The sequence below is a fragment of the Salvelinus sp. IW2-2015 genome, linkage group LG14, assembly GCF_002910315.2.
Source record: "Salvelinus sp. IW2-2015 linkage group LG14, ASM291031v2, whole genome shotgun sequence".
Classification (NCBI taxonomy): domain Eukaryota; kingdom Metazoa; phylum Chordata; class Actinopteri; order Salmoniformes; family Salmonidae; genus Salvelinus; species Salvelinus sp. IW2-2015.
Window position 1 is genome coordinate 7,455,048 of NC_036854.1, and position 12,351 is coordinate 7,467,398.

Sequence of the window (12,351 nt, forward strand, 5' to 3'; positions counted from 1 at the left end):
CCAACGCTTTGGCATCACTGTGCCTTCTTCAGGGTTACTGGGAGGTTATAAATATATTGAGTGTGTGACTCTCTATATTTATTTGTACACTATAATTCATTAACACACACACACTCACACATTCACAAACTAATGGACACACACACACACACACACACACACACACACACACACACACACACACACACACACACACCTATAACCTGAGTGTCGCACATTCATTAACATGAAAATAATTGAGAGCCGACACTCTAGGAGCTCAGATGCAAAAAGTTAATATCCAACATTTCGAAGCAGCTGTCTTCATCAGGGTATAATCACAAACACTGCAGGATGACTCGTTTATATAGTGTCAGAAGACACACAGGTGTCTGTAATCATGGCCAAGAGTGGCCTAATATCATTGGTTAATTCTCAAATATTAAAATGGCATACAAAGAACAGCATACAAAAAAACAAATGGATAGCATACGATCATAGATTCATTTTATACTACACAAGCTTACAAACAATTACAATGGCAAGTCACAATAATCACAAGAATGGCTTCAGATCAAAGTCTACGTTGAGACCGAAGGGAGCAAGGGTCTTTAAGTTAAAGATCCAGGCAGCCTCTCGTTTTAACAATAAATTATCAAGGTCACCCCCTCTCCTAGGGAGGGTGACATGTTCGATGCCAATATAACGTGGCCTGCCTCCAAAAAGTGGGCCGCAATTGGGTAAGTCAAGTTTTTGCACCTAAAGGTGCTACGATGCTCTGAGATACGTACTTTTAATTCTCGCTTTGTTTTACCCACATCATTTCTACCACAAGGACAAGTTATAAGATAAATAACTGCCTTAGTGGAGCACGTAATAACACCTTTGATTGGGATCGATTTCCCTGTTTGTGGGTGTTTGAAGCATCTGCATTTATAAGTGCCATTGCATTGAGCACAGCCATTACACTTGTAATTTCCATCCAGTAGGGGCGCAAATACATTTTGTTCAGGAATATCTTGGGGTGGTAAATCAGAATGTACTAATTGGTCTCTGAGATTTCTGCCCCGTGAGAATACGACCAAGAGAAGGTCCGAAAACACATTACCGAGACTATCATCCGATTTTAGAATGTGCCAATGTTTGTGAACGATTCCCTTAATTTGAATAGCGGGTAGTTAGAATGCAAGAATGCGTCTTTTTGCGAGACTGCCCTTGAAAAAGGTCATGTCTCGTTTTGTTTTGAATTTTCTCAATGGCAATATTAATCTGATCATTTTTGTACCCCCTCTCCTTGAACTTTCCTTGCGTCTCAGCCACATTTCTGTCGAAAATCGGATTGTTTTTTGCAAATTCTTTTGATTCGACAGAATTGGCTGAAGGGCAAACAATTTTTCAAGGGAAGTGGGTGACAACTGTCAGCCCTCAACAAACTGTTACGATCAGTAGGTTTCCTGTAAAGATCAGTGTATAGAACATTATCTTCACACAAGATCAGAAGATCAAGAAAACTGATTTGACGTGTATCAGATTGCATAGTAAATCTCAAATGTTCAGAACAGGAGTTAAGAAATGCATGGAATGCCTGGAGCTGTTTTGCATCACCCCTCCGTATAACAAAAATATCATCAATATACCGTTTCCAAATAATGATGTTAGGCAAGATTTTTTTTTTTGAGGATTGAATATAGACTGTTTCTCCATGTAACCCACATACAAATGAGCATAGTTAGGAGCCATGGGGGATCCCATAGCAGTACCCTTCGTCTGAATAAATAAATAATTTAGAAACATGAAATAGTTGTGTGTGATTACTATTTCAGCCAATGTTATAATGCAGGCACTGGAAGGTAGTTCATTCGGGTCACGTTGCAGAAGAAAATGTTCCATAGCTTCAAGACCGCCCTCGTGTGGAATATTGTGTATAACGACTCAACATCAAAAGTAACTAACAAGGTATTCTCAGGGAGAGGATCAAGAGATTCAATGATAGAGATCATACTGCTGGTGTCCACACGGGGGCGGTATTGAAGCTATGGAACATTTTCTTCTGCAATGTGACCCTAATGAACTACCTTCCAGTGCCTGCACAGGGACTATGGTGGTCTGCTTGAAGCATGTTGGTATTACAGACTCAATCAGGGACATGTTGAAAATGTCAGTGAAGACACCTGCCAGTTGGTCAGCACATGCCCGGAACACACGTCCTGGTAATCCGTCTGGCCCCGCAGCCTTGTGTATGTTGACCTGTTTAAAGGTCTTACTCACGTCGGCTACGGAGAGCGTGATCACACAGTCGTCCGGAACAGCTGATGCTCTCATGCATGCCTCAGAGTGTGAGAGTGTGAGAGTGTGAAAGAGTGTGAAGAGTGTGAACGGCTGTGTATGTGGGGAGTGTGTGTGGGTGGTGTCAATATGCATGTGTGTGTTTGTGAGCATATGTAGCGTGTGTGCATTAGGTGTGCATTGGAGTGTCAGTGTAGTATGTGTGAGGGTAGTCCAGTGAGTGTGCATAGAGCCAGTGCAAGAGTGTCAGTGCAACAAAAACTGAAACAAAACACACACACGTTGTCCAGACACCTGCTGATCCAGGGACTCGATCTATCAGTACCAGCGTCTGGAGCCTCTCAGACCGGACATGTCAACAAACACACACACAATTTCTAAGCCCACCTAGCCCACACACTTATACACAACCCCTTAATGGTGATCAAACTCTGCCCCGGATCCTGTTTGAATGGTCTCCAACAGCTGTCCAGTGCCTTTCATAATAGCAACAGTGGAACTGAGACTCTTTTTGGTCTTTTTCATGTTATTGGAGACATTTAGGCTCAATCTCTGTCTGACCTTCCTTATCTGTATTTGATAACCAGAGTGCCAGAGTGTGCTGTTGGACAGTTTCAGAGATGTGAAGGGTGTGAGGAGGGGGCCACACACACACACACACACATACACACTGTCACACACACACCAACACCAAATGGCAACACACACACACACACACACACACACACACACACACACACACACACACACTTCCAGTGATGTGGAGTGTGAGTGTCAGGAAGGGGCTAGGTAGGGGGAATGGGGGGCCAAGGAAACTAAAGGGTGTAGGGCAGGGAGAGAGGGGAGACTTTTGGCATGAGGAAATCACTCTTAGCTTTAGTAGACATGAAGTCACCAGGAGCTTGAGGCTTTAGGTAGTGGTCATTTTGGAGTATTCTCTTTCACGGCTGGTAATATGTATGATGTATGAGTGTGTGTCTGTGACCCCGTGTGTGTGTGGGGGGGTGGGGGGGGTTGTGTTTCTGCATACGTATGTGTGTGTCACGAGGGCAAAATGTGTCTCAAAGGTGCTTATAGCATGGGGTCAATCGCTTTGACCATTTGTATTGTCCTCCATATAAATTTACGTAGTCAACATCCAAGGAATAGCCAACTCCTCATTCACACATGCATGCATACACACACACACACACTCACTCACTCCACTGTCAGGCATCATTTGAACCCAAGTCCCACAGGAGGAAATCCCTATGGCTTGTTTATTTGTGAAGGAGAGACACTTTCACTTTCATTACATTGACCTATGTAGGACTCTACAGCAGCTTAGAAGTTAGAATATAGGTTTCCCTTTTTCGAATTTTGTTAATTCTTTCCGATGTATCAAGTGATTATCTTTTTGTTTTCTCATGATTTGGTTGGGTCTAATTGTGTTGCTGTCCCAGGGTCTCTGTGGGGTCTGTTTGTGTTTGTGAACAGAGCCCCAGGACCAGCATGCTTATTAGGGTACTCTTTTCCAGGTTCATCTCTCTGTCGGTGATGGCTTTGTTATGGAGGTGTGGGAATCGCTTCCTTTTAGATGGATTTACTTTTTTACACTTCTACTACACCTTGAAGAGGTATAAGGGGAAAATCTGGGTGTATTTGATAAATGGGCCTTTTTATTAAAGAGGTTGATACCACCGAGATCCTATTACATTTGTATTCATTCAAATATGTACTTCTATGGTTTGATACTGTGAAGTTGATCTTGTAGTGGTGCATTTTCCTCTGTGCATTCTAGCATCCACAGGTGGTAGTTTAGCACCACTCTGCACGCTAGTTTGTCCATTCTGTCTTGCGCTTCCAGCCCTGTCAATGATCTGTGAAGTATCTACAGTGCATTCGGACAGTATTCAGTCCCCTTGACTTTTGCCACATTTTGTTACGTTACAGCCTTATTCTAAAATGGATTAAATAAATACAAAATCCTCAGTAATCTACAAACAATCTACACACAATACCCCATAATGACAAAGCAAAAAAAATTGTTTTGAAATGTTTTGAATTTCTTATTTACATGAGTATGTTGTTGAATGTTGAAGTTAGATGATCACCAGACGTTTTTGTTTCAATATGCGTTGACGCTTGATAATCCTTCATACGCAAACTCTCCTTGGTCTTCGGTCTGTTTTTTGGGGGGTTTTGCCAAAAGGACACAAAAAAAAAAATTCTATCTGTTCTACGTGGAAATCGAAATTGATCTCAGCTCCCCCAAGCCCTCCCCCAAGTCGTTATATATTTAAAAATGTTCTTGTGTATTTTGCTATTTGCCTCATGACTCCGGCATGCTTTGTTGACTACAAACTTTCTTTACCCAACCGTGGGACAGACTGTTTGTTCTCACACTCGGGACTCTGACTTTCTATTGGTTACACAGACGTTTGGCCTCCCATCCCATTCCAACCACCTCTCGCCGGCGTTGTATTCATGTTACCTGGTGAAATTGCTGTATAATATGATCTTGTTGCCATCTGATGCACATTCAAATGTCATAAATCAGCACTGCAGAGCACTCCCTGTCCTCTGCCGTGCCTTGATTGTATTACTGTTGATGATATCTGAAAATGTGCATGTACACCCTGGCCCATCTACTGTTGCTAGCCCAAATTCTGACTTGTGCTCTGATATAGTCACCTCATTAGTCACCTCGTACAAGTACTTGGGAGTATGGATAGACTGTACACCTTCCTTCTGTCAGCACATATCAAAGCTGCAGGCTAAAGTTAAATCTAGACTTGGTTTCCTCTATCGTAATCGCTTCTCTTTCACCCCAGCTGCCAAACTAACCCTGATTCAGATGACCATCCTACCCATACTCGATTAAGGAGACATCATTTATAGATCGGCAGGTAAGGGTGCTCTCGAGCGGCTAGATGTTCTTGACCATTCGGCCATCAGATTTGCCACCAATGCTCCTTATAGGACACATCACTGCACTCTATACTCCTCTGTAAACAGGTCATCGCTGTAAACCTGTCCCAAGACCCACTGGTTGATGCTTAGTTATAAAAGCCTCTTAGGCCTCACTCCCCCCTATCTGAGATATCTACTGCAGCCCTCATCCTCCACATACAACACCCGTTCTGCCAGTCACATTCTGTTAAAGGTCCCCAAAGCACACGCATCCCTGGGTCGCTCCTCTTTTCAGTTCGCTTGCAGCTAGCGACTAGAACGAGCTGCAAAAAACACTCAACCTGGACAGTGGTATCTCCATCTCTTCATTCAAAGACTCAATCATGGACACTCTTACTGACAGTTGTGGCTGCTTTGCGTGATGTATTGTTGTCTCCACCTTCTTGCCCTTTGTGCTGTTGTCTGTGGCCAATAATGTTTGTACCATGTTTTGTGCTGCTACCGTGTTGTGTTGCTACCATGTTGTTGTCATGTTGTGTTGCTACCATGCTTTGTTGTCATGTGTTGCTGCCTTGCTATGTTGTTGTCTTAGGTCTCTCTTTATGTAGCGTTGTGTTGTCTCTCTTGTCGTGATGTGTGTTTTGTCCTATATTTATATTTCTATATTTTAATCACAGCCCCCGTCCCCGCAGGAGGCCTTTTGCCTTTTGGTAGGCTGTCATTGTAAATTAGAATTTGTTCTTAACTAAATTGCCTAGTTAAATAAAATAAATAAATTAAACCTAAAGACTCTCAGACCATTCTCTGGTCTGATGAAACCAAGATCGAGCTCTTTGGCCTGAATGCCAAGCATCACGTCTGGAATAAACCTGGCATCATCCCTACGGTGAAGCATGGTGGTGGCAGCATCACTCTGTGGGGATGTTTTTCAGCGGTACGTACTGGGAGACTAGTCAGGATCGAGGGAAAGATGAACGGAGCAAAGTACAAAGAGATCCTTGATGAAAACCTGCTCCAGAGCACTCAGGACTTCAGACTGGGGCGAAGGTTCACCTTCCAACTGGACAATGACACTAAGCACACAGCCAAGACAACACAGGAGTGGCTTTGGAACAAATCTCTGAATGTCCTTGAGTGGCCCAGCCAGAGCCCGGACTTGATCCCAATCTAACATCTCTGTAGAGACCTGAAAATAGCTGTGCAGCATAGCTCCCCATCCAACCTGACAGAGCTTGAGAGGATCTGCAGAGAAGAATGGGAGAAACTCCCCAAATACTGGTGTGCCAATCTTGTAGCGTCATACTCAAGAAGACTTGATCGAGGCTGTAATCGCTGCCAAAGGTGCTTCAACAAAGTACTGAGTAAAGGGTCTGAATTCTTATGTAAATGTCATATTTCAGGTTTTTATTTTGAATAAATTAGGAAATTTTTCTTAACCTGTTTTTCCTTTGTCATTATGGGGTATTGTGTGTGGATTGATGGGGGGGGGGAAACAATTTAATCAGTTTTAGAATAAGGCTGTAACGTAAAAAAAAAAATTGGGAATAAGTCAATGGGTCTGAATGCACTGTATTTAGGCCTAATAAAGTGTTTACGTTGGACTGCCGCAGGCTATTGTGTGGCAGTATATTCCTGTATTGGGGTCCGTGTTGGCTGTGGGGGTCCCAGTGACCCAGACCCCTCAGCCCTACTGTCTCAGAACTTCCATTACCAGATGGCCACTCTTCTTATCTCACCACCACTTCCTTCCTCTCTGGAGCCAAACACTGCCTGCATGGCCTCCTGCACACAGAGAGAGACACAGCCACAGGGTTTCCTGATATGTGTGTGTGTGTAAATTGGTCATAAAAAGCCCTGCATAGCACGGCACACGCCAGACCTCATCTACTTATAGCTTCAAAGGAAGCCCTGAGATCTCTCCAGAGCTCCTCAGAGAAATTAGAGCAATAAACACACACACACACACACTCACCCCCACCCACATCCTGGAAGAAAACAAACTGTTGCCCTGACGACTGAACCCTGACCATCAAGCCCGCCCTGCCGGTGACCGTCTGTTTCCACAATTTGTTTGTCCGTTGACACAAACACACCAGAGACTACGTGGCAGTATGTGTGTGTGTGTAAAGCAACCCGTTGAACCCTTTCTTCAGTGTACCTAACACCAGTGTAACCACCTTATCTAGTTCACTGGGTCCTAGCCTCTGGTGCTAGCCTCCAGCCTGTAGCATGCGCCTGTCCCCAGTCCTCAACCCAGGCCTCCCCTCCTCTCTTCTCTATCTGATCTCATCTCAGCCACTTAAAGTGCTGCAATTAATCCATTTCCTGTAACCAATCACTTGCATTTAATAGGCATTCCTTTTTTATCCCCTGTAGACACCTACAACTAACTTGCACTCGTCCACAGACTTGTCCTGGCATTCAGAGGGCCATTCGGGGATATCCATTACGCTAGAGCGCAGTGAGAGGAAGTCTATTGGAAGTTGGGAAGTTTAGGGAGACTTTATCTTGATAAGTCCATGGTGTTTTAAAACCTGAGGGAGGAGGGCTGTGTGTGTGTGTGTGTGTGTGTGTGTGTGTGTGTGTGTGTGTGTGTGTGTGTGTGTGTGTGTGTGTGTGTGTGTGTGTGTGTGTGTGTGTGTGTGCTGCAGGCCAGCTAGGCAGCAAAGGGTCCACTGGGCCGCCCTCTGCCTCTGCATCCTGTCTGTTATAGATACATGTAGTTCTGTCCTTGAGCTGTTCTTGTCTATTACTGTTCTGTGTTATGTAATGTTTCATTTTTTGTGACCCCAGGAAGAGTAGCGAATGGGGACCCTAATAAAATACCAACTACAGTTTAAACACACACACACATACATCTAATAGACTAACCACAGGTCTCTAGTGGTTCGATGGTCTCCGTTGCCTGTTGAGCTTTGCAGACGACACTACAGTAGTGGGCTTGATTACCAACAACGACGAGATGGCCTACAGGGAGGAGGTGAGGGCCCTCGGAGTGTGGTGTCAGGAAAATAACCTCACACTCAATGTCAACAAAACAAAGGGGATGATCGTGGACTTCAGGAAACAGCAGAGGGAGCAGCCCCCTATCTACATTAACAGGATAGTAGTGGAGAGGGTGGAGAGTTTTAAAGTTCCTCGGCGTACACATCACGGACAAACTGAAATGGTCCACCCACACAGACAGCGTGGTGAAGAAGGTACAGCAGCACCTCTTCAACCTCAGGAGGATAAAGAAATTCGGCTTGTCACCAAAAACACTCACAAACTTTTACAGATGCACAATCGAGAGCATCCTGTCGGGCTGTATCACCGCCTGGTACGGCAACTGCTCCGCCCACAACCGTAAGGCTCTCCAGAGGGTGGTGCGGTCTGCACAACGCATCACCGGGGGCAAACTACCTGCCCTCCAGGACACCTACAGCACCCAATGTCACAGGAAGGCCAAAAAGATCATCAAGGACAACAACCACCCGAGCCACTGCCTGTTCACCCCGCTATCATCCAGAAGGCGAGGTCAGTACAGGTGCATCAAAGCTGGGACCGAGAGACTGAAAAACAGCTTCTATCTCAAGGCCATCAGACTATTAAACAGCCATCACTAACATTGAGTGGCTGCTGCCAACATACTGACTCATCTGTAGCCACTTTAATAATTAAAAATTGGATGAAATAAAAGTATCACTAGTCACTTTAAACAATGACACTTTATATAATGTTTACATACCCTACATTACTCATCTCATACGTATATACTGTACTCTATACCATCTACTGCATCTTGCCTATGCTGCACGGCCATCGCTCATCCATATATTTATATGTACATATTCTTATTCATTCCTTTACACTTGTGTGTATAAGGTAGTTGTTGTGAAATTGTTAGATTACTTGTTAGATATTACTGTACGGTCGGAACTAGAAGCACAAGCATTTCGCTACATTCGCATTAACATCTTCTAACCATGTGRATGTGACCAATAACATTTGATTTGATTTGATTTGAGCTGTATGAGAAGTAGAAGAATCCTAAGCCGCGTCCGAAATGACACCCTATTCCTTATATAGGGCACTACTTTTAACCACCGTCCTATGGGATCTAATTGCAGCCCTAGTGTCTGTTCCGGTCAGCGGAGGGCGGTGGGAGGAGCGACAGGAGGGCATGTCTGGGATGGAACATATGGTGTCAAACACATCACAGGGTGCCAGTTGGAAAACGTATGCACTCTAGGGTAAGTCGCTGTGGACCAGAGCCGAATGACTCAAGTGTCAAATGTAAACATCACACATACGAGGAACCACACGTTTGACGCCGTTCCATTGGCGCCGTTCCATTGGCGCCGTTCCATTGGCGCCGTTCCATTGACGCCGTTCCATTGACGCCGTTCCATTGGCGCCGTTCCATTGNCCGTTCCATTGGCGCCGTTCCATTGGCGCCGTTCCATTGACGCCGTTCCATTGGCGCCGTTCCATTGACGCCGTTCCATTGGCGCCGTTCCATTGGCGCCGTTCCATTGACGCCGTTCCATTGACGCCGTTCCATTGGCGCCGTTCTAGCCCTCACAGTGAGCCTGTCCTTCTATAGCTCCTCCCACCGGCTTCAACTGGTTCCAATTTCCCCGCGAGCCATTACTACTACTCCTACTTAGCACGTAGTCAAATCCAATCATATTTGTGACATGCTTCGTAAACAACAGGTGTAGACTAACGGTGAAATTCTCACCTACGGAGCCTTCCCAACAATACGGAGAGAAAGGAACAAGATAAATAATAACACAAGGAATAAATACACGGCGAGCATTGATAACTTGGCTATGCACACGGGGTACAAGTACCGAGTTGATGTACGAGGTAATTGAGGTAGATATGTACATATGGGTAGGGATAGAGTGACTAGGCAACATAATAGATCAACAGTAGCAGCAGCGTATGTGACGAATCAAACGAGTTAGTGCAAAAAGGATCAATGCAGGTAGTTAAATAGTTAACCAAATAGCTACCTGGACTAACTATTTAACTAACTATTTAGCAGTCTTATGGCTTGGGGGGTAGTAGCTGTTCAGAGTCCTGTTGGTTCCAGACTTGGTGCATCAGTATTGCTTGCTGTGCGGTAGAAGAGTCAAGTCCAGGCCAGTCAAGTTCTTCCACATCGATCTCGACAAACCATTTCTGTATGGACTTCGCTTTGTGCACGGAGGCACTGTCATGCTGAAACAGGAAAGGGCCTTTCCCAAACCTTTGCCACTGTTGGAAGTGTTGGAAGTGAGTGTTGCGACCGAGGACAGACGATTTTAATGCGCTACCCGCTTCAGCACGTGTTGGTCCCGTTCTGTGAGCTTGTGTGGCCTACCACTTCTCGGCTGAGCCGTTGTTGCTCCTAGACGTTTCCACCTCACAATAACAGCACTTACAGTTGACCGGGGCAGCTCTAGAAGGGCAGAAATTTGACGAACTGACTTGTTGGAAAGGTGGCATCCTATAACGGTGCCACGTTGAAAGTTACTGAGGTCTTCAGTAAGGCCATTCTACTGCCAATGTTTGTCTATGCAGATTGCGTGGCTGTGTGCTCGATTGTTTACACCTGTGAGCAACAGACGTGGCTAAAATAGCCTAATCAACTAATTTGAAGGGTTGTCCATATAGTTTTGTATATACTGTATAGTGTATGACCCCGCGACTCTGACCAGACATTCTACCTGGCTGTGTGTGTGTGTGTGTGTGGTGTGATGTGTGTGTGTGTGTGTGTGTGTGTGTGTGTGTGTGTGTGTGCATGTGCGTGTGGCTGGATACCATTGCCCATAAAAGGTAGTGAATCCAATTGGTAACGCCATTCCTGTTTCTCTCTGGCACACACACACACACACATTGGTTTTGTGTGTTGTTCTTTTTAGCAAATCACTGTCCACAAAGCTGACATTTTAGCAGGAACATCAACTTTTCAGCAAGAAGGTGACGTTCTAAAGCATGTGAAGGATGTCAATACAGCATATCAAATGGAGTCGAGTTGCGTTTATTTCAGTTAAGCGTTGCTCTACGGCTGTGGGCTGTGCACTTTACCCAAGCTCTCCCGTCAGCGAATCAGACACGGAGGAAGGCACTGGAGGCGTTTCGGCACTCGTTGGTGGGTGGCTGAGCGGGTGGTTGCCATGGTGATTTGCTGATGCCAGGTGGTCAGGGGATTGTGCTTGGTCAGCATTTTTTATCAGCTGATGTCTGTCCCGCTCTCCCACACAAACTAGCTTACTCACATTATACAGTAGCGGCTGGCACACACACGCGCACACACACACACACACACACACACACATGGACACGTGCGTATGCAACTATGCACGCACACACATACTGTACGTACATGCGCACACACAGAAACGCACGGACTCTCTCTCAATCTCTGCCTCTCTTACACGCACGCACACACACACACACACACATAACACACAAGACGATGCACTTTCTACAGCTCTCAGTTTAATACACGTTATATGGGATCGGTGTTTGGTTCCATACAGTAAGAGCTTTTTTTAACAAAGTGGATTACATGTTAGACGGTGTTTTATGCCCTATGTTCCATTTCATGTTCTAGTGGGTTCGAAAACATATTCAGTTTCTCCATTTATCTCTGCTATCCCTCTCTGTATCCTTCTCTCACTGCGTCTGTGTCTCAGTCACTCTCTTTCTCTCTGTATCCCTCGCTGTAACACTCTCTCACTCTGTACCCATCTCTCCGTCTCTCTTTCTCTCTGTATCCCTCTCTGTAACATCGCTCTGTACCGCATCTCTTCCTAGTCTTCTTGTATCACCTCTCTTCGTAACCACTTCTCTCTACTCTGTACCTTCATCCTCTCTTTCTCTCTGTATCCTACTCTGTACATTTGCTCTCCATGCTGTACCCATCTCGTCCGTCTCTCGTTCTCTTGTATCCTCTCACCTGTAACCCTCTCGACTCTGTACATTCTCCGTCTACTTCGCTTTCTCTCCTGTATACTCCTGTACAACTCTCTCTAGCGTCTGGTACCAACAGTCTCTCTTCCTCGTCTTTCTCTCTTGTATCCCTCGCTGGCTAACACTCTCTCACTCTGTACCCATCTCTCCGTCCTCCTCTTTTCTCTCTGTATCACTCGCTGTACGACTCTCTCACCTTGTACCCATCTTCCGATCTCTCTGTCTCTACTTTCTCTCCTGTATCCTCCG

The 12,351-nt window shown here is 45.2% G+C and overlaps 1 protein-coding gene across 1 annotated transcript in view; it reads left to right on the top strand.

The window, feature by feature from the left end:
* LOC111973341 (protein eva-1 homolog A) overlaps positions 1–12,351 on the top strand; it is a 167,803-nt gene that overhangs the window by 74,099 nt on the left and 81,353 nt on the right. The gene's annotated exons all lie outside the window — the stretch shown is intronic.